Here is a 24,124-nt window from a genome sequence, read left to right as displayed (position 1 = left end):
GCCTGTAGACCCAGCTACTCAGGAGGCTGAGGTGGGAGAACTGCTTGGGCCTGGGAGATCATGGCTGCAATGAGCATCCCACTGCACTCCAGCCTGAGTGACAGAGCAAGACCCTGTCTCAAAGAAGAAGAAGAGGAAGAAGAAGAAAATAATGAAAGCTACCAGTATTAGGAGAAAATATGGATTTTATAGCAGAGATGTGGGGAGATGCTATCTGAATACAACTCAAAATCCAGATGCAACAAAAGACCGATCATTTGAACCACCTAAAAATAAGATATATTTGCATGGGAAGTTAAAAAAAATCATGAAAAAGTCATAAGATAACTGACAACTGGGAAAAAACATTTGTAACATATATCACACAGGGCCAATACTCCTAAAATATAAAAAGTAGCAGGATGTGGGAGGTGAGAATGCTTCCCTAGTTTTTTCTCAGTTTATCATTTCACTCTTCACTTCTGGTCTTTCTATAAGGGTCACTGTAATTAGCTTGTTATTGGGTTGGTCTGATTTAACATTTCATGGCCACTTTGTTGTTATTTTTTGCTAACTTGTACTTTTACTCCTGGCGACCTGCTTGATTTATAAGTGTTTTCCCAGTTCACATTTTGTGCTGGACTCTGCACCTGGTGTTTTCCCTGGGCCGGCGGCAATGACTGGTTTGCTGGGCTCTCATTTCACTGAGGGTTCCCAGTGAGACCTGCGCCTGTGTGGGCGGCAGGGGGTTCAGAGAAGGAGGCTGGGTGGAAGGGATCCTTTAGCAGAGATTAATACACTCCAAAATACACTTAGTTTACAGTTGTGGGGATTTCCAGGTGTTACTAGACACAGAGAGTTCTTTATGGTATCCCAACAGGGATGGATAAGTTTTCAAAGGTGAGGGGTAAAATAAACAAGTTTTAGGTTATAGATATCTAAACCGGATCCTCATTTTCATCTTTGTTACTTGAGGAATCACAGTTGAATGCACAGGACTTAATTTAATTGTCTTCCAATTCATTAAAGTGTCATGCATGGGCAACAGGAATTTAATGATATTCTGGAATAAGGGAATGTTCTGGAAAATTAAGGGAATGGTGCCCAGACTGCTTTCCACCCCTCGCCCCCAATACCCTCCATGTTACGGGGGAGCAGCTTTAACCAGAGGTTCACATTCACATCAGGACAGACGAATGCATTTCCTGGAAGTGCATTCTTGTAGAACTTTGGTCTGGGTTCTGAGCTGGATTGACTCAACAATTAACCGGTAATTACTACTACAACAGCACTTTGCATTAGTAGAGAACTTTCTGCTTTTGATAGCATTTCCACATTACTTTTCTCATTTGATCTTCACATGGCCCTGTGACACAGGCAGGGGCAGATATGTCTGCCCATTTTACAGATGAGGTAACTGGGGCTGACAGAGGTTAAGAGAGGTGGAGAGACAGACCAGTGGAGGACTCAGGACTAGAAACCAGGGGACTTGGGATAGATTCCATCTGACCATTCACTAGATGTCTTGAGCACATCTTGAGCAAGTCAGTTACGTAAAGTTTTCGGAGCCTCCACCCCAGCTTCAGTTAAATGAGAGATTTGCACAAGGGGGTGGGTCCTTGAGGACCTTCCCAGTGTTACTGTTAAAGATTTTACCTCTTACCTGACTTCACCAGGAATTAGTCAGTGGATGGGAAACAGAATACAAGACCCCTGAGCCACAAAATCCTTCCCCGTCCTCTGCCCCACACAGTGCAGAACCAAGGGCTCACTTGGGATGGCGGGGAGTGTAGACTTTTTCCTTTAGCAGGCTACAGATGGAAGGAATGAGCTTTCCTGTCTGATTACAGGAAATTTCTGAAGTTCATTTTATTTTCTTGTAATTTTCAATTCCTCCTATGTATTTTTTCATTAACGTTTTCCAGCTTTATTGAAGTGTAATTTACGTATCATAAAATTAACCCATTGTAATCATGTAAATCAACGCTTTCAGTAAATGTATACAGTTGTGCCGTCATCATCACTATGTAGGTTTAGAGCATTTCCTTCACCCCAAAAAGTTCCTTTGTACCCATTTACATTAGTTTTCATCCCCTTCTCCAGCCCCAGGCAACCACTAAGCTGCTTTCTGTCTTATAAATTTGTCTTTTTTGGGCCTTTAATATAAATGGAGTCATAGAGTATGTAGCTCTTTCCATCTGGCTTTTAAACCTAGCATTCCAAGTGATGGCAGCAGCAGCCGTCTGGAGCGGCCACTGTGAAGACGCTGGCAGCAGCAGGGGAGGCACGGCCAGGGCTGTAACTCCATGGAGTCTGCAGGAGCCGGGAACAGACGGAAGCGCTGCACGGGTTGGAGTTGGCGTGGCGCGAGCCCCGCCCTCCTGGGTGCAGCCTCCCCGACAGGCTCCGAAATGCCTGTTCCTGCTGCCTGGGCTCTGTCTGTTCTTGGCGCCCGCCCTGAATTCGGAGAAAAGTTGAGGCCGAGCCCGGGTGCTGTTGTGACCTGGCCAGGTATGCGTGCGCTCGGGGTGGGGCTGACATGACAGCGCTCTGCCACCTCGGCCCCCTCCTGACTTTGTGCACTGACTATTACAGAAGGGAAGCCAAGGGAGGGCCTGCTGAGAAGGGAAGCCAAGGGAGGGCCTGCCGGATCCTCAGCTGGAGCAGCTTGGGTGCCCTGATTGACATGATTGATGGTGGCAGGAGTCAGACAGGCTCCTGGGCAGAAAGGGGCAGGTCCTGGCGAAGCCCCACCTTCAACTCAGGAACAGCCTGAAGCATGGGGGCCAGGCTTTCATTTCTGGGCGGAATCTGAGGCCCAGAGTGAGAACTCATGGGGCTTTTTCCAGGCCCACCCATGGCTGCCCATGGACCAATCAGCACACACTTCCTCCCTTGTGAATCCCATAAAAACGCCCAGACTCAGCCACACTCACAGAGGCTTCGGGACTACCAGCTGCGGGAAGGAGCAACCTAATTCAGTTCTCCTCAACCCTTTGGGACAACCTGCCTTTGGATAGGAGCTCCCCACTCTGGGTCTCCTGTCCACTGAGAACTGGACACTCCTCAGGACCACCTGTCTGCGGAAAGGAGCTACCCAGTTTGGGTCTCCTGAGAACTGTGCCATGGCTCAATGAAGCTCCTTCAGCTTGCTCACCCTCCAGTTATCCATGTACCTCATTCTTCCTGGAGGCAGGAGAAGAACTCAGGATCTGCTGACTGGCGAGACTGAAAGAGCTGTAACCACAAACAGGGCTGAAACACGCTCCCCTACTTGCCATGTTGTGGGCTACAAGGAGGGAACAGCTGTGGCCCTTTGGGGACCCAGACCTAGAGGCTGCTTGAACCATGGCTGTGATACGTTCTTTGGGGCTCTGTGGTTTTTGGTGTCTCCAGACTTCCAGGTGCCACTGAATTTCCCTCATCCAGACATGGGTGCCCACCGTGGAAGCCACTTGCGGTGCATCAGATCCAGTTGCAGGCTTGCACGAAGCTGGCCCCTGTGCCCTCACCTGGAGCTGCATGCTCCACTGCAGCAGCCAGAGTGCCTGGCTGCTTGCAGTGGCTGGACCCTGTGCTTGCTCCCTCACGCACCCTTCACCACTCTGGGCCCGGCTCCCCCTTGGCAGGCGTGGGATCTGGGTTGGTAGCACCAGCCAAGTACAGCCTGCCAGGCTGGGTGGGCCGAATGAGCTCAGCAGGCCCGAGCAAAACTCAGGCAAAGGCACCACAGGCCATAGAGGTTTCCTGCTGGAAAAGCAACACCCAAAGAATCCTGTGACACACAGACTTCCTTCCTTTTTATGGCCCAACAATATTCTACTGTATAGATATACCACATTTCATTTATTTGCATATCAGTTGATAAATAGTTCAGTTGATTTCACATTTTAGATATTTTGAGTAATGCTATAAACATTTGTGTACACGTGTCTATGTAGACATTTTTTTTTATTTCTCTTGGGTAAATTCCTAGGAGTGGAAATGCAGATTGTTTTTGTAAGGTCTTATGCAGTGTTTAAATCTCCACCTTTAACTTTTATACTTGAATAAAAGATCCATAGAAAAATATGTGTGAAATATGTGTGGAGCAAGTAAATATGTAATTTGCTTGTATTATGCCTGATGGCCTTTTTTTTTTTTTTTTGGAGATGGAGTTTCACTCTTGTTGCCCAGGCTGCTGGAGTACAGTGGTGCGATCTGGGCTCACTGCAACCTCCACCTCTCAGATTCAAATGATTCTCCTGCCTCAGCCTCCTCCTGAGTAGCTGAGATTATAGGCGCATGCCACCACGCCTGGCTAATTTGTGTATTTTCAGCAGAGATGGGATTTTGCCATGTTGACCAGGCTGGTCTTAAACTCCTGACCTCAGGTGATCCGCCCGCCTTAGCCTCCCAAAGTGCTGGGATTACAGGCATGAGCCACCGCGCCCGGCCACCTGGTGGCTTTTATAAAAGTGTTGTCTGTCTTAAAGTAAGACTATGCAGTTTATAATCACATAGATAAGGATCTGTTATGAACTAAATTGTGCCCCCCTCCAAAACAATTCACATGTTGAAGTTCTACTTAGTATCTCAAAATGCGACAAATTGGTAGATTGAAACCCTAACCCCTAATACCTCAAAGATGTGACTGTATTTGGAGATTGGGCTTTTAAAGAGGCCTTTAAAGAGGTGATTAAGGTTAAACGAGGTCAAACGGGTAGAGCTTTAGTTCAATATGACTGATGTCCTCATAAGAAGAGCAGGATACACCCAGGATGTGTGTACAGAGGAAAGGCCGTGTGAGGACACTGAGGACATCTGAAAGCCAAGAACAGAGGCCTCAGGAGAAGCCAGCACCGCTGGTATCTCAGTCTTAGCCCCAGAAAAGTGAGGAAATAAGTTTCTGCTATTTAAGCCACCTAGTCTGTGGTAGTTTGTTATAGTAGCTCTAGTAAACTAGTATGTGTTCCTATATTTTAGGAAAGTTGCCTTTAAGTGCCATTGGCAGGGTGTTTCTCTCATTCTAATCCCCTTCACATGTCATTTTCTCCATTGAGACCAAACACTCTGCTGTCCTTCGTGAATCTTTCACAGCCTCCCTTTATTCTGTCTCTTCCACGTGGGTGGCCTCCTCCCTGCATTACCCTGGTTCATGGTCACATCTGCAGTTATTCCCTGCAGAGGTCAAAAGCCACATCCTCTATTAGTACTGCCTCCCACTGGAAGTGATTCTCTTCCGAACCCCCACCCTTTCATCTCTGCATTTCTGTGGCACGAGCTCCCTCTACCCTGTGTGTCAGCTGTTGGGTACATCTTATCCTTATGCTGGACTGAGAATCCTTGTGGACAGGAAAAGTGTTCTTTGTATTTATTATCCTCCTAACCTAACCTCTGGCTCAATGCCTGACACAAAGTAAGAATTGTTTCAATTAATTAAAAATGAAAACTGGCTGGGTGCGGTGGCTCACGCCTGTAATCCCAACACTTTGGGAGGCCAAGGCAGGCGGATCACGAGGTCAGGAGACTGACACCATCTTGACTAACATGGTGAAACCCCGTCTCTACTAAAAATACAAAAAAATTAACTGGGCATGGTGGCGGGTGCCTGTAGTCCCAGCTACTCGGGAGGCTGAGGCGGGAGAATGGCGTGAACCTGGGAGGCGGAGGTTGCAGTGAGCTGAGATCCGGCCACTGCACTCCAGCCTGGGCAACTGAGTGAGACTCGGTCTCAAAAAAACAAAAAGGAAAAAGAAATGAAAACTCAAGCTACCAAGACACTTAAGAAGTTTCGGAGCTTTATGAAGACATAAAACGCTAAAAGTGAAGTACTAGTAGAAAAGGAATGCCTACCAATGTGGGAGTAGGCCGGGTGCAGTGGCTCACACCTGTCATCCCAGCACTTTGGGAGGCGGAGGCAAGTGGCTCGCTTGAGGAGTTGGAGACCAGCCCGGGCAACATGGCGAAACCCATTCTCTACCAAAAAAATACAAAAATTAGTTCAGGTGCGGTGGCTCATGCCTGTAATCCCAGCACTTGGGGAGGCCAAGGTGGGTGGATTATGATGGTCAGCAGATCGAGACCATCCTGGCTAACATGTGAAACCCCATCTCTACTAAAAAGACAAAAATAAAAAAAAAAATTAGCCAGGCATGGTGGTGGGTGCCTGTAGTCCCAGCTACTTGGGAGGCGGAGGCAGGAGAATAGCATGAACCTGGGAGGTGGAGCTTGCAGTGAGCCGAGAGGGCGCCTGGGCAACAGAGTGAGACTCTGTCTCAAAAAAAAACATAGCTGGGTGTGGTGGCGAGCACCTATAGCCCCAGCTACTCAGGAGACTGAGGTGGGCGGATCATTTGAACCTGGGAGGTCAAGGTTGCTGTTAGCCAAGATTGTGCCACTGCATTCCAACCTGGGCAACAGAGTAAGACCCTGTCTCAAAAAAAAAAATGTGGGAATAACAGAATACATACATTGGAAAGTCACTGCTAGTGACCATCAGTCAAGCCACTTCTCCACTCAAAACCTCAGCTTCCTTGTCCTCAAGTGCGAGAGTTGACCTAGCAGAGGATGTTGTACGGCTAACATGATATGTTTCTATAGATTATGGTGAGTTCTGCAGAATTCCTGTTTTTGAAGTGCCTTTTTGAAGGGTGGAAGAAGTTCAAGGTCTAAATTATATTATAAGTCAATTAAATGAAGCTTAAAATGAATGTTAAGGCCAGGCGCAGTGGTTCATGCTTATAATCCCAGCACTTTGGGAGGCCAAAGCGGGAGGGTAGCTTGAAGCCAGGAGTTCAAGACAAGTTTGGACAACATAGCAAGAGCCCATCTCTATTTAAGAGTTTATTATTATTATTACTATTATTTGAGATGGCGTTTCACTCTTGTTGCCCAGGCAGGAGTGCAATGGCATGATCTCGGCTCACCACAACTTCTGCCTCCCAGGTTCAAGCAGTTTTCCTACCTCAGCCTCCCAAGTAGCTGGGATTACAGGCATGCGCCACCATGCCTGGCTAATTTTTTGTATTTTCAGTAGAGACGGGGTTTCTCCATGGTGGGTCAGGCTGGTCTCAAACTCCTCACCTCAGGTGATCCACCTGCCTTGGCCTCCCAAAGTGCTGGGATTACAGGCATGAGCCACTGCGCCCAGCCTAAAAATTATTTAAATGAATAAATAAAATGAATTTTGAGTTTCTGTTTTCCCAGTAAAGCTTCTCCACTTCTCAAAATATATATGATTTAGAAGTGCTAGTCCATGCTTCCTGGGAACCCAAACCTTAAGGAAGGAAAGAAGGCACAGGAACCCACATCCCCCTCCTTTTGACAATGAACAATTTTGAAGAAATGTGCGCGTATGTGCACGCATGCACACACACACGTACACACTCTCACACACAACCAGACTGAAACTATAGAGCATCATTTGCAAATCAAACTCCACCAGGAGAATGCTTTGTGTGGGAATTACACCATAAAATAAAACACAAAAATTCCCCAAATGACAAGAAAAAAAGAGCTTGTGTGGTAAACAACCCCAGAAGGGGCACGTACTTCTGTGTAAGTGGCCTCTGACTTTCCTGGCCCAAGTTTTCACTTCTCCCTTGGGTTTCTTTAAGTTTTTCTTTTACTCTCCCTACCACACTCAGTCTCCACGGATTTGTAGATTTTTATTTCTTTATGCTGAGGCACAGACAAATATTCTTTTCTTTTCCTCCCTTTGCTCAACAAATTTCTGGAAAAAAAACCACAAAAAACTGGGAGAGAGCAAGGGAGAAATGAAGGATGGGGAGTGAGTACCACCTGGCTGAACCGTCAGCATATTTTCCCAGGCTATTCAATCCTGTGCCAGCCAGCCCACAGACACTGGTCCTCTCCCTCCCCGTCTTCAGCTGCTTTATAACATTGTCTTCCTGCTTAAGGGTTAGTCCACCCAATTATCTTGCACCACCAATGGCAGAGGAAGGCCAGTTATGTGGTCTTTAGGAAGTCCCCTAATCCTCTGGGATCTCCCACTGGGCTGGCTTTTAGCTTCTAGTGATAGCTCTTGTTTCATTCACTTGAGCATCAGTAATGAACACTGCTAAAGCCCAACCCCTTTTAGTCTATTTCTCAACTTTCTGATTTCATGATTTCCAGGAATGACAGTTATGACAAAACTTGATTTCCTCTCTCCCTTACCCTGCTTTTCCTTCTCTCTCTATATTTGATAGGAAGGGTCTCTTTGATGGAATAAAAAGTCTGGAGATTTTTTAGTAAAATAATACATTGAAGTTAAAATAAGTAGATGGTCAACAGTAGCAGGGGGAAGAAAAGCTTTTCAGGCTGGGCACGGAGGCTCACGCCTGTAATCCCAGCACTTTGGGAGGCTGAGGTGGGCAGATCACTTGAAGCCAAGAGTTCAAGATCAGCCTGGCCAACATGGTGAAACCCCGTCCCTACTGAAAATACCAAAATTAGCTGGGCATGGTGGTGCATGCCTGTAATCCCAGATACTTGGGAGGCTGAGGTGGGAGGATCCCTTGAACCCGGGAGGCCAAAGTCAAAGTGAGCCAAGATTGTGCCACTGTACACAGTGTTGTGCCTGAGCAACAGAGTGAGACTCTGTCTCAAAAAACAAAAACAAAAACAAACAAAAGAAGTTTTTCTGAAGGAAATACTATTGGATCTCCAAATTCTCGACGAAGGGTCCCCCTTCCAGCAGCTTTGGCATCACCTGGAGGCTTGCTAGACATACAAATTCTCAGGATCCTCCCCAGACCTACTCGGTCAGAAACTCTGGGGACATAGCAGTCTGTACAGTCATCCCCCCTTTAGCCAAGGTTTTGCTTTCTGTGGTTTTGGTTACCCATGCTCAACCACAGTCTGAAAATATTAAATGAAAAATTCCAGACATAAACAATTCATAAGTTTTAAATTGTGTGCCACTGTGAATATTGTTATAATTGTTCTATTTTATTATTACTTATTTTTGTTCATCTCTTGTTGTGCCTAATTTATTTATTTATTTATTTATTTTTTTTGAGACGGAGTCTCGCTCTGTCGCCCAGGCTGGAGTGCAGTGGCGCGATCTCGGCTCACTGCAAGCTCCGCCTCCCGGGTTTACGCCATTCTCCTGCCTCAGCCTCCCGAGTAGCTGGGACTACAGGCGCCCGCCACTACGCCCGGCTAGTTTTTTTTGCATTTTTTTTTTTTAGTAGAGACGGGGTTTCACTGTGTTAGCCAGGATGGTCTCGATCTCCTGACCTCGTGATCCGCCCGTCTCGGCCTCCCACAGTGCTGGGATTACAGGCTTGAGCCACCGCGCCCGGCCATGCCTAATTTATAAATTAAACCTTACCATAAGTCTGTATGTCTAGGATAAAACATAGAGTATATATTGTTCAGTACTATCTGTGGTTTTAGGCATACATTGGGGGTCTTGGAATGGATCTCCTGTGAATAAGGGGAGACTACCCTATCTTAATAAGGCCACCAGAAGATTCTGACGCATGCCCCAAGCCTCTGAGTAACACAACATCCATTTTTCTCTATTTTCATGGTAATAGAACACTGGGAAGCAATGTGCTCAGCTAAAATAAAATATTTCTTATCATCCTTGCGGATAGAATTGGCCAGTGAGGGCAAGCAGAAATCGGGGGTGGGGTTTCTGGGAAATCTCAGTGAAGGGGGCTGGCTTCATGTTCATCATACTCTTGTTGCCTTTGCCCCCTTCCTGTACTTCCTGCTTGGAACTGGAGGTCCAGCAGCCATCTTGGATCACAAGGTCTAAGGCTGAAGGTGAGAGAACAGAGATATTGAAGGACCCTCTGCCTCTGATAACGTGGTGCTTCCCCATCAGCCTGGGACCTCCTTCCTCTCCTTTCTTTAGAAGAGAAATAAATGTCTCTCTTTAAGCCACCGTGGGGCTTTATGTTATTATGCAGTTGATTCCAATTCTAACATGTTTATAAATACAATGCTCTGAAAAAAACTTAAGATATGAAAGCCTGTTCTAGCAACACATGGTAAAGATGGGGTGTCACTCTCCAGATTGAGGCATAAACCCAGGAGGAAAGGCTGGGGGAACAACAGACAGAAAGATCAGTGGGGAGATCTCTGGTGAGACCAGAGACCCAGAGTCATTCTCAGATATCCATCCAAGATGAACTCTTTTTGGGCAAAGTTAACTCCATAAAGAAAACAAGGATTATTTCTCACCATCCTCTGGACTTTGTGTATATCAGCTAATAATAACAATTTGCTTCTAGTAATGGAGCATACCTACAAATACAACTAAGGGGTCATATATTTTTATAATATCTGTATTTTCTTGTGCATAACTCCTATGCCAGGGATTGTGATAGAGAAGTAAAGATGAATATTTTAAAGTTGTTACCTTTCAGAAACTCAAGATTTAAAAACAATAGCTGAAAGAGAAGACTGAATGCTCACAGCACAAAGAAGTGATAAATGTTTGCGGTGATGGTGTGACCATTACCCTGGTGTGATCATTATACATTGCATATATGTATTAAGTATCACTCTGTACCCCATAAATATGTAAAATTATTGCATACCAATTAAAATAGTAACAAAAATTACAAATGCTCAATAAGAGGAAAACCATTGTCTTTTGCAGCTATTCAGAGACTTGGCCTCAAGAATATTTAACATTTTTTTTTCTTTTTTATTCTAGGCTAAGGGCAGTGCCCCATCTTGCTAAGGTTGGCATGATGCCTCCAGGGTTTCCTGTGCATGGTTTATGGATCATTTATTTTTTGTTTAACCAAAGTGGTTTCCTTTCTGCTATCTATATTAGACAACTGATTCAATTTAAGTAAATTCTTTTCACTAAAAAAAAATTCAGGCATCGTTTCACTCTGTCCTGTGTTTTCCTTGGGGTGACTTCTTCTGGATCTGACCTTAGAAACAGTCCTCTCTGGAACTCTTGATGAGTAGGGTTTGGAATCAAAGCAGGGAAAAGTTATTCAGAGCAGCTTCATGGACTGGGTCATTCTGGAGAGGATAGTCCATTCATTCATTCATGCATTCACTCACTAAATGGATGTTTATTAAGTACCTATCATGCACCAGGTATTATCCCTGGAGCTATGGATTCAACTGGTAAGGCCTGGTCCCTGCCCACTATGCTCCCAGTCAGAGTGGAAGACAGACCAGAAGAAAAATCAAAGGCAAACAGAAAGGGAAATCAAGACCCAGAAAGTAAAGGAGACAATTATACATTGTGACATGAGCCGTGAAGGAAACAAACAGGATACGGACAGAGAAAAACCAGGGTGGCGAGTACGGACCTTCTTTAGAAGGCCTCTAAGAGGAGGCAAAATTTGAGCTGAAGCTTAAAGGTTAAGAAAGAGGCAGCATGCCGAGAGCCAGCAGTGAGGTGTCCTGGTAGAAAGAACAGGGTGCTCAGATGCTGGAAAAGGGCAGCAAGTCTCAGGAAGGGAAGGAAAGACAGTGTGGGGGACAATGGTGAGGAGGAGATGGGGCAGCATCTGAGGGTTAAGGACTGGGCTGTCTCAGGGCAGAAGGGCTGCTGTGCAAGCCTTTAAATTGCCTGAGGATCTAGAGTTGAAATGGCTTCTCTTTCTCTAGCTCCCTATACTTCTCCCTGTGAGTCTTGTTTTAGATACACTTATTATAAGTCACTGAAAGATCTTCAAGTGCGCACATGGGGAGACAAAGGATGAAAAAGAAAATTAGAGATGAGGAGAGAAGGCGGGCAAGAATAATTGGAAGCAGAGGGGCATATGGCTTCTTTGTCTTAGAGAAATCACAAGCACAGCCCTTTGAAGGTAGACGCAAAGTTATAAATCTTATTTTATTATTTTACTTTCTTAAAGCTCAATTTGTAAAGTAAGCAATTAAAATGTTCAAATTAAAAAGCCAAAGTAAATCACAATTATGAGTCAGCTCTTAATCTACTTAGATTTCTTTTCCTCTCTCAAAATGAAGAATTACATTTCATGTCAACTTCCACTAAAATCCCGGCAATGAAATTGTTTTCCATGGAATGAAGGCAGGGAGGGGTCTCGTCACATAATGTCCCCTCAGCCAGACTCCTGAAAAGATCACATATGGAACAGTCCAATTGTTCATATTGACATACATTTATACAAGAGTTTTCAAATTAATTACAAGAGTAGAAGAAAAAAAATCAAGAAAAGGGCATCTCCTTATTGTGGCCCGGGCGAGATGTCAATCTTGTGATTCATCCAATCTGTAAATAAACAGCACGAGTCCTCATTAGAGATTTTAATGGGGTGAGTTCCGATTGGCAGGGGCAGATGAGAGGTTCAGCTGGGAGAAGATTTTATCAATGGTCCAGGAGGAAAGGGGAGCAGGGTTTCCTTCAGTTACTCACCAATCAGATGCACGTAGAAGAGGAAAGTTATAAGCTATAATCTCCACTGTGGTTGCTGACATTAGATGGCTGGACTCAGGAAGGAGCCGTGTGACTGTCTTTATATGTTTTTTTTTCACCAACAACAAGCTGGATTCGAGCTGGCCATTACAGTCCAGTAACCTAAAGATCCCCGTGACTTAATTTCCAAATGCCCTTTTAATCAAGCCAGACTCTGAAATGCTGCAAAGTTAGGCTGTATTGTCTTCCTCTCTACTGTTCTAATTAAACTGTTTTAATTAGATTTCTCACATCTTACAGCATGTAGCCTGGGACTCAGATTTAATTTGATTTATTAAAATAATGTGATGTTGGAGGAAATTCTTAGCTGTTCCATGAGGTTTGTTTTTCTGTAGATGGTTCACTCTGAAGTCTGCACAGCAGAGTACGTGCAGAGCAGAGTACGTTTCCTTTCATTCTTTCCTCATAAGCACAGGTTATGCAGCTCCCTGCCCCAGCTTCATCAGGGGAAACCTGAATGGAAGCCAGTGTGAAAAGAGTGAGGAGGAGGGCTGAAGGAGGGAACTAGAAAAAGCCAGGGATGGAGGAGGAGAGCCAAATGACCTAAGGGACTATGGAGGGAGGAGGAGAGTGAAGGAAACCAGAAGGACTAGGTTAAGAACAAAGAAATGAGTCAAGACCTCTTCCATCATCTGAATTTTGTGTTCAGGCTGAGCATCTGATAGGAAGATTCTGTCTGCTAATGGACTGTATCTTCCCTTTCCAGCCTTATAGCCATTAGGGTGACATCGGGTCAAATGCCAAACCCTGGAGTCAGGAGGCTGTATTGTCAAGGCTCTCCATTGCTTTCCTGTGCATGTTGGCCTTCTCTTCTCTTTCATTTGGCTCTTGGAGCTTAGCAGCACCAGTGGGAGAAAATTGCACTCTTCCAATATCCATCTTGTAATTCCAGAGAGGCATTCTGATTGACCTTCCTTGGGTAAGCCAGAAACAATAGTTCCCAAAGCCACTGAACACTGAGGAAAACGACATAATTAGTATGGGAGGTCATGGAGAATAAAGTGGGTTGAGTAGGGAAGTCCCAGAGAACAGAGGCTGAGGAAGGTCAGCTGCTAGTGGGAGGCAGCAGGTTGCCACGGTAAGTTCTAAGCAGAAGAAGTCAAGAGAAAATGATGCCTGGGAAGCTAATTTTGGCAGACGTATGCAGGTTTTATTAGAGGAAGAAATAATTGGATGGACATGCAAAAAAAAAAAAAAAAAAAACTTGACTCATATGTCTCACTTTATACAAAAATTAACTCAAAATGGATCATAGACCTGAAAGTAAAACTTAAAACTCTACAACTTCTAGGAAAAACAAATAAGAACAAGACTTTGCAAACAATAACAAATAAAATGCAAACAATAAACAAATAAGAACAAGACTTTATGCAAATTATTTCTTAGCTATGACACCAAAAATAAGATCCATAAAAGAAAAAAATTGATATATTGGACTTTGTCAAAATAAAAAATTTCTGCTCTACAGAAGACACTAAAAGAATGTAAAGAAAAGCCACAGGCATTGAGAAAGTATTTGCAAACATATACCTGGCAAAAATTTGTATCTATCACATATACAAATTTCTCAAAACTCTATAATAAAGAAACAAGCAACTGAATTTAAAAGATGAGTAAAAGACTGAATAGACACTTCTCCAAAGGAGATAAACATGGATAGTAAATAAGCATCTATGAAAAGACAACACTTTTACTCACTAGAGTTGTGTAGATTAAAAGCAATTTGAGGCTGGCCACGGTGGCCCATACCTATAATTCCAGCACTTTGGGAGGCTGAGGCCGGCAAATCACCAGAGCCCAGGAGTTGGAGACCAGCCAGGGCAACATAGGGAAACTGATGTTTTATATTTTTTCTACGAAAAATACAAAAATTAGCCAGGCATGGTGGCACACACCTATAGTCCCAGCTACTAGGGAGGCTTAGATGGGAGGATCGCTTGAGCTAGGGAGTTTGAGACTACAGTGAGCTATGAGCATGCTACTGCATTCCAGCCTAGGCGACAGAGCAAGACTCCATCTCAAAAAACAAAACAAAACAAAACATTAAAACCAAAGTGAGATACTACTGCATATCTATTAGAATGGGAAGGCAGGCAGGCAAAGAAGACAGAAAGAAGAAAGAAAGAGAGGGAGGGAGAGAGAGGGAGAGAAAGGAAGGAAGGAAGGAAAGAAGGAAAAGGAAGGAAGGAAGGAGGGAAGAAAGAAAGAAAAAAAGAAAAGAAAGAAAGAAAGAAAAGAAAAGAAAGAGAAACAAAGAAAGAAAGGAGAGAGAGGGAGGGAGAGGAGACGGGGAGGGAGAGAGGTGGGCAGGGAAGGAAAGGGAAGGGGAGGGTGGAGAGGAGAAGAGGGGGAGAGGGGAGATGAAGAAAGGAAGGAAGGGAAAGAAAGAAGAAAGAAAGAAATGAAAGAGATAGAGAGAGGGAGGGAGAGAGGAAGGAAGGAAGGAAGTAAGGACGGATGGACTGCTGGTAAAGACACTTTTGTGGTGGGAATGTATACCACAAACGTACCACAAAATGGTACAGTCATTTTGGAGAACAGTTGGCAGTTTCTGTTTTAGAAGGAAAGAGATGTGGCAGGGTACAGTGGCTCACACCTGTAATCTCAGCAATTTGGGAGGCTGAAGTGGGCAGATCACCTGAAGCCAGGAGCTCAAGACCAGCCTGACCAACATGGTGAAACCCCATCTCTCCTAAAAATACAAAAAATTAGCCAGGCGTGGTGGCACATGCCTGCAATCCTAGCTATTCGGGAGGCTGAGGCAGGAGAATCGTTTGAACCTGGGAGGCTGAGGTTGCAGTGAGCCAAGATCGTGCCATTGCACTCCAGCCTGGGCAACAAAAGTGAAACTCCATCTCAAAAAAAAAAAAAAAGAAAAAAAGGAGAAAGATGTGGTGAGGCATTAGGCCTGTTGTACAACTGTAGGAATAATAGATGGCTAAGGAAGTGATAAATATAGGAGACACACAGATGCAAGAACTGACAGGACTTATTGGCTGGCTAGTTGTTACTGATGATGAAAGAAAGAAATATGGGTTAGATTAAATGATTGATTGTTCACCAAATATTCACTCTTTTCCTTGTTTTTCACTTCATGGAGGTAAAGGAGCAAAGTGCCATTGATCCTGGGCTTGGCCTTGTAACTGACTTTAAAAAGGAGGCTTTGAAAACCATGCCAAATGTCTACCCACATTTCTGAAGCTTCCACCCTCTGCCATGAGAAGAGCATGCTTCCAGTAGCCATATGTCTTCACCCTGGGTCCAAAAATGAAGATCTAAGGTGAAGACCCAAACTCAACATGAAGCCCAGCCTAGTCTACCCCATTCCAGATGAGGCCAGCTGAGCTGCAACTCATTGACAGACCCATAAATATGAAATCAATGCTTGTTGTAAGCTGCTGAAATTTGGAGATGTTCATTAGAAAGATTATCACAGAAGAAATCTAACTAATACACAAAGATTGAGATGAAGCATTACAACTTGGATGACTGGAAGAATGAAAGACTAATTAGAAAGAGGGAAAAATTTGGAAAAGAGAGGAACAGAACACTTTTGGGGGACAAAGAAGTGCAGCATGTTTTTGTTCTGCTTTGTTTGCTTTGCTTTACAAATAATTTGATAGAATTCTTAAGTTCTACTGAGCTTTCAGCTCTTTGAGAGAAATGGTATATTTTGATCATCACTTCAGGACTGAGCATAGTACCTGGCACCTCATAGACATGCAATAAATATTTGCAGAATAAGTGAAATATGAGATGATGATAGGGTATTCAGGAGGAAATTCTCTAAACAAAAATGTGAATCAGAACTCAGGTGGGAGAATAGAACTTAGAGATAATGGAATCAATCAGTATAGAGGTGATGGGTAAACCTGTAGGAGGCCATGCATTCTGGAGGGAAAAGTGTAGGGACAGAGGAATAAAAGGATAAGACAAGCCTTTGGGGTGGCTAGGGCTAGAGGATGGGAGAATGAAGAGGGGATCTGTAGAGGAGGTAGAGAAAGAATGATTGAAGAAGGAGGAGAGCGAACAGGATCATGGAAGCCAAGGGAGGAAAGGGCTTCCAGAAGTGGTGAAGGATCAATAGTATCAATTGCTGAAGAGAGGTCAAAAAGAATGAGTTAGAGGAAAACACCTAGAATTTCTCCCAAAAGGAAGTCATTGGTGAACTTAGACAGAGATGCTTTCTTCCATGTGTGAAATGCCTATTAACATCTAACAAAAAATATATACAGATATTTGAATCAGGATACAGAAATGAATCAATGTAAAGGGAGGTATCGGCTGATTGAAGGCATCAAACATAACTGAGAGCAAACTTTGGCTTTTAGTGTCATTGTCAAGAAAATGTCCTATGGAACTGGATGGGCAAAAATCATTTTAGAAATAGAAAAAAATTGACACTGTCACTTCACTCTAATGCTCTGCATTGTTTTTTCTTTCATTCTTTTCTCTGTGGTAGTAAATAAAACAGATGCAGAGAATTCTAGCAGAGAAAACATTTCTTCTAAGTGAAGTATTTCCTTCTAAGTGAAGTATTTGGAAAGCTGAGGCCATGTAGACTAGGTTAGCAGTGCATTAATTCATAACAGAAGCAGCCTCATAAATAATAGCTGGATATCAAGAAGAACCTCTGACACGAACTAGAACTTAGATAACAAGCTGATAGTACAGAAATAAAACTTGTTAGTAAAAGTGAACTTGGGGTTCCATTGTAAAACTAGGATTGTTTACTTGGCCAAATGAGGTAATTAACCAAAGAATGATTAAGGAGTCTAAGGGATTAATTTATTTGATAGTAAAAAGACAAGGTTCACTGAACTTAGTGATAGATATTAAAGAAGCGATAAGAACGCCCCGTGTTTGCAAGCAAACCGAAACCAAGCTGTCTTAGTGAGCTGCTAACTTCAGATATACAAGCAGAAGACTCTGAGAAAGGACTTCGCTGAAACAACAGTGAGAAATTCTACAGCAAAAGAAATACTGCAGGGAGAAAGGGAGTTAGAAATAGTGATAGTTTAAAGTTCAGTTAAAGTGAAATTATTAGTAAATTAATGGTAATAGGGAAGGAAACAAAATAGTAACTCCTTAAAAAGGATTGACCAAAATATCCCAGAAGAGCAATATAAAATGCCCATTTGTTTTTGGTTTCTTATCATTATAAATGATGGACTATCAAAGCAACAGCAAACCCATTAATCAAGACTGTAAACAATTAAAATCTTTTTCCAGATCCGGGAAAGCTTCAGAATTATCAAGACAGTGCCAAAAAAGGAACATAAATTTCAGCCAGCCCTTTGGATCTGGGAAGTGTTTAGGCTACCCAGCCAAAAAGTCAGAGAGCAAACAGTCTAAACTAAGCTGATAACAACTGATCATTAATTAGAACTGAAGCCAACTATCTCAGTTTAGAGAAATATCTTGGCTACTCTGCTAAGAGCCAGAAAGTCAAAGGTCCAAATTGGGTTCATTATCATTAATCATAGGCAAAGCCACTGCCCAGAAAAGCCCCTGTTAGTGAGGGGGCGCCTTTGAGAAGAAGCAGCCCCAAGAGAAGCTGGCAGGGATGCTTCTGGGGAAAGTGAAGAGAAGATGGGGGCCCTGCCCACTGTGTTTGGGGGCCTGAACTCAAGGCTCAAGTCCCGGAATTAATCACATAGAACAAATTCTAGCATTAGAGGACAAACTGATCATCTGATAACTTACCTTTACTGCAAAGACTTTTTTAAACATGAGATTTTGAACTCTGAATCCCATGGAAGTAGGAGGAAGAAGGTACAGTACAGGTAGAGTAAGGGAGCAATAATGGAGATGATTTGGATAAAAGTGTCCAAAGGGAAATTAAATGCTGATAGCATCAAAAGTCAGTCACCAAACGGAAACAGGAAAAATGAGTGAGTGATCGTAGGAAGTGATGACATAGGGATAGTTTTGAGGGGATTTAAGAATTGGATGCCATTTACAAGTTCATGCATACTCATATTTAAATGCATGTCCACGTCCATAAGATAAATTTTTTTCTATTTAATTGGAGAGAGCACTAAGTGCCTTTTCATGCATGTCTCTATTTTCCTTATAATAATACTGTATTTCATGGGTTCTAGGCTGCACACTATTTTCACATTTTAGTATCTGAAGTCAGAATGTATTTTAAAATCAATAGTTTGTCACAGTACAATTGGGGTGTTTTTATTATTGGTCCTAAAACAGTGATGAGTCTTACCATTGTTGCCATTTAGATGTGATGTAGTTCACAAATCTTTCTCACTTATCACTAGTTATGCTGTGTTTCACTGGGTGGTCAGTCTGTACTCTAACAGAGAAAGTGGGTGTGGCCAAGGTCGAAAGGCAGATCAGTACCAACCAGGGAAGAGACCAGTGCATGATTCAGTTTGCTGAGAACTGACAACATGCAAACCAGGTTCAATTAGTATAGCATTTACTTATAGCAAGAGGAAAGAGGCTATGCACAAGATCCAGCCCCTTGCAATACTTTGGTCCCCCGTGGCTAGCAGATCCGTTCTGCGGCCAACTTCAACTTCATGCTGCAGTAGAAGGACCATAACCCTTGTCCCCTGTGATTTGAAATACAGAAAGCTGGGTGCATGCCGGAGGGCCACTGAAGCATGCATAGCTAAGCAGTTCCAGGAGAGGTTTGCATGTGCCGAACGCAGCAGGAACAGGGACGCACTGGCTGTGCTCTGAGCTCTTTGCCTGTAATGCGATTTGTGCACTTGCCAGTACATCCTGTATTGAGCACAAGGTTCTTCTTGGAGGTTCTTCTTGGAAACAGAGGGGAGGCCCCCGGCTGCACTTGGACCCTTCTCTCACACTATACACGTATTTTGTGCTAACTCTTCATTAAAGACTTATAACAACAGAGGGCAAGTTTGACTCTATAGTAGTTTTCTCCATTTCATAAATGGGGAAACTGAGATTTCAACATGGTAAATAACCTGCCCAAGGTCACACTGCTAATAAGTGAGGCGGCCAGGTCCTGAACGCAGGTCCATGCAGCTTCAGAGCCTGTGCACTTAACCAGGATGCTTACACCACCCTGCCTCTTCCAAGAAGATGGTCTTTGGAGAAGAAAGAGTATTGATAATTTACTCAGACAGGGTAGGTGTAGAGGAGGTGGAAGAGAATGGAGAAAATTCTTTTTAAGTAAGAGGAATACCCCAGGCAAGCAGCCTCTCACCCTATAGATAGATGCCATCTATAACTGAAGGTGTTCATTCCAGGAAGACGGCTTTGTGAATGGTGTGACTGGTGTCTCCAAGCCTACTCCTTCTATATCCCTGCATATAGGCCTCAGAAACCTGAATGAGTAAGATATTTAGTCCCTGGGGTTCAGATAGTGTGCAAGAAACCTGTACCACTTTACCATCACTGAAAGATGCCGTTGTATTCCTGGAAGAGTTGATTACATTTCTCAGTGTCTTCATCATCTAAAGAAGGAATAATACAAATACTACATTCAAACCTGAACTCTGGACTCTGTACATATACATGTGGACTTTGTGTGTGTGTGTGTGTGCGCGCGCGTGCATGCATGTGTATATGTGTGCATGTGGAGTGTGTGTGTGTGCATGCATATATGTGTGTATGTGGAGTGTGTGTGTATGTGGAGTATGTATGTATGTGGAGTGTGTGTGTGTATGTGGTGTGTGTGTTCAGAGATACCATTTTAAAAGCTGTAAAACATAATTACATGGGTAAGCTTTGAACATGTGTGATATTTCACAAATACCACTCTGATAGATCTAGGGCATGTTTACATATTTTTAAACACATTAGGATAATTTCCATTCAAAAACGTGTATTTTATCCCCAAATGCTATGTAAATGGTAATTTTGAATGCATAAGCACATTTTTGGTTAAAGAGAACATTGTCATCACTTAATATATTACTAGAGATATACACAGATGTTGTTTATGCTTATGATTTATGTAAATTGCCTTTCAGTGGGGAAGAAATGTATACATGAGATTTAAACTTGTTATTTCTTATATATTTAGTGTATGCAGTTTGTTTATATTTCACAGAAAACAAATATAGAAAAGCAATAGAAATCAGCATATTGTACTAAGCTTTCTGACAATTTTGAATTAAATGCCCTGAATTTGTTAACTTTCAGAAATGCTGAAAAATTAAGAGAGACAATTTAGGAAGGGCGTATTTTCCCATTGTGCTCCGTGTACACCAGTCTCAGTAGTAAACACAAGTTTTTATGTTCCCTGAGGGCACAGTCATTCGTACCATCCTTCCTTTGCTCATGATGACTCTTCAGACCCCTTGCCCATCTCAGAATGTGCTTCATGTGGCCTTGTTCAATCCTACTTGTATTAGTATCCTGTGGCTGCTGTAACAAGTGGCTGTAACAAACCTGGTGGCTTAAAACAACAAAAACGTATTCTCTCACAGTTCTGGAGGACAGAAATCTGAAATCCTTTTCACTGGGCTGAATCAAGAGGTCAGAAGGGCTGTGTTCTCTCTGGAGGCTTAGTGGAGAATCTGTTCCTTTGCTTTTTCCAACTGCTGGTGTATGTCAGTCATTCTTGGCTTGTAGCTACAGCACTCCAATCTCTGCCTCCATGGTCACCTTGCCTCCTCCTCTCCTGTCTGTGTCATCTATCTCTCCCTATCTCTTACAGGACACTTGTGATTAGAATTAGGGCCCACCCAGATAATCCAGGATAATCTCTCCATGTTAGGATCCTTGCTATGGACTGAATATTTGTGTCTCCCTCAAATTCATATGTTGAAACCCAATCCCCAGTGTAATGGTATTTGGAGGTGAGGCCTTTAGGAATAATTAGAGTAAAATGAGGTCATGAAGATGGGTGCCTCATGGTGGTATTAGTGCTCTTATAAAAAGAGAAAGAGTAAGCTGAGATCCCACCACTGCACTCCAGCCTGGGGGACAGAGAAAGACTCTGTCTCAAAAAAGAGAAAGAGATGGGAGATCTCTCTCCACCACTTGAGAATACATCAAGAAGGCAAACCAGGAAGAGGGCCCTTACCAGACACCAAGTCTACTGGCACCTTGATCTTGGACCTCCCAACCCCTAAACCTGTGAGAAATAGATGTTTGTTGTTTAAGCCACCTAGTTTATGGTATTTTGTTACAGCAGCCCAAAATGAGTAACACAATCCTTGATCTCATCTGCAAAGGCCCTTTTCCTTTATAAGGTAAAGTGTACAGGTTATAGGGATTAGGACCTGATGTCTTTGGTTGGCCATTTTTCAACCTACAATACTACCATTCTCCTAACCTACCTCAAGTCTCAGCGTTCCCATGAAGTAGGAAAATGGAGACAGTGCTGAACTAGGAATCAGGGAGCTAGACTCCAGTTTTGACTTAGAACTCACTTGCTTTTTTACCCTGGGCTGCCACTTCTTTGGACCTCAGTTTCCTTGATGTAAAACAGGTGAGTCAGACGCAACTTTGTCAATAAGGCTGCCATAACATTTTGGGTGGGATAATTCTTTGCTCTGAAGGACTTCAGTATCATTAGCATATCTGGCCCTAAATGCTTGGTCAAGATGACACCCCTCACCCACATTTCACAGAGAGAGTCACTGAAATAGAACATCTCCCAGATGCCTTTAGAAAAGAATATTATATTTATTGATGAGAGTGTCCCCAATTTAGAAGTAATGCATGTCATGCCAGTTAAACAAATAGAAAAACAGTTTTAAGTACCAAAAATAAAGAAAATCACCCAAGATAATTGCTGCCAGCATTTTGATATTATCCCTCCGGTCTCTTTCTTCTTTTCTTCCTCTTTCTTTCTTTTTCTTTCTTTCTTCTTTTCTTTCTTTCTCTGTCTTTCCTTTTCTCCTTCCTTCCTTCTTGCCTCCCTCCCTCCCCTCCCCTCTACTCCCCTCTTCTCTCTTCTCCCCTCCCTCCCCTCTTCTCCTTTCTTTTTCTTTTCTCTCTCTCTCTCCTTTTTTTTTTCAAGACAGGATCTCGCTCTGTCACCCAGGCTGGAGTGCAATGGCAGGATCTTGGCTCACTACAGCTTTGACTTTCCAGACTCGAGCAATCTGCTTGCGTTGGCCTCCCAAGCGGCTGGGACTAGAGGTGTGCACAACCACGGCCAGCTAATTTTGTATTTTTTGTAGAGACAGGTTTTCGCCATGTTGCCCAGCCTGTTCTCGAACTTCTGGGTTCAAGCAATCCACCCACCTTGGCCTCCCAAAGTGCTGGGATTATAGACGTGGCCTATAAGGCCACTGTGCTTGGCCTTTCATGCATCTCTATACATTTAAAAATGCAAATTGGATCTCACCAAACATTCTGTTTCAAAATTTCCTTGTTATTCTAAACAATACACTATTAATATTCCTTCACATTATGAAATATTCTTCTATGAGTTGATTTTTTAATGAAATTCAGTATTTCACATGGGTCACTGATAAAAACACTGCGAGTCATACCACTCTGACCCTGTAAATACAGTGTATCTTTTTCATCTTCTGGTTTTGGCACCACCATTTTGGCACAAGATTATATTATGCTTTTATTATCCTTATTATTATTATTATCATTAGTTTTTTAGACAGAGTCTTGCTCTGTTGCCCAGGCTGGAGGACAGTAGTGCAATCTTGGTTCACTGCAACCTCCACCTCCCAGATTCAAATGATTCTCACTCCTTAGCCTCCTGAGTAGCTGGGATTACAGGTGCACACCACCATGCCTGGCTAATTTTTTTTGTATTTTTAGTGGAGACGGGGTTTCACCTTGTTAGCCAGGCTGGTCTCGAACTCCTGACCACAGGTGATCCACCTGCCTCAGCCTCCCAAAGTGCTGGGATTACAGGCATGAGCCACCGTGCCCAGTCTTATTTCCTTTTTTAAAATAAATGTGTAAGATCGTAAAATCATTGAGAGTAGGTACTGGAAAAAATAATAATAAGTTGAATAAAAGTTAAATGTTGGAAGTTGGAGAAAGTTATCTTTCTTTTAATTAAGTTTTTTAAATAAAATTTTAAGTCAACACATAGTAAGTGTACATATTTATGGGGTATGTAGTGATGATGTGATACATATAATGTATAGTGATCAGATGAAAGTTATCTTTAAACACTCCTATCTAAATGGATGCCCTTCCCCATCCTGTTCCCTGCTAAAAGTGAAGATATCAACCATAATATAAGCAACACCGATGTAGCATTTTAATGTGCCATGAAAGTGTTTGACATATATTGATTCATTTAATCCTCACAGAAAGCATATTGGGTAGGTACTATTAGAATGAAACTGAGGCACAGAGAGACCAAGTAACTTGCCCAAGTCCACACAGTTAATAAGTGGCAAAGCTGGGATTTCAGTTAGGGTAGTATTCAGTTAGGGTAGACTCCTGAAGTCTGTATTCTTTCTTTTGAGATGGAGTCTCATTCTGTCGCCCAGGCTGGAGTGCAGTGGCCTGATCTCACCTCACTGCAAGCTCCACCTCCCGGGTTCATGCCATTCTCCTGCCTTAGCCTCCCAAGCAGCTGTGACTACAGGTGCCTGCCACCACGCCCGGCTAATTTTTTGTATTTTTAGTGGAGACAGGGTTTCATCATGTTAGCCAGGATGGTCTCGATCTCCTGACCTTGTGATCCACCCACCTCGGCCTCCCAAAGGGCTGGAATTACAGGCATGAGCCACCACGCCTGTCCTGAAGTCTGTATTCTTAACCCTTCTACCTTGTTGACACTTTTTTTTTTGAGTTGGAGTCTCGCTCTGTCAC

This window comes from Colobus angolensis, unplaced genomic scaffold, assembly GCF_000951035.1.
Source record: "Colobus angolensis palliatus isolate OR3802 unplaced genomic scaffold, Cang.pa_1.0 Scaffold29, whole genome shotgun sequence".
NCBI lineage: Eukaryota > Metazoa > Chordata > Mammalia > Primates > Cercopithecidae > Colobus > Colobus angolensis.
This window is presented reverse-complemented; position numbering follows the sequence as displayed.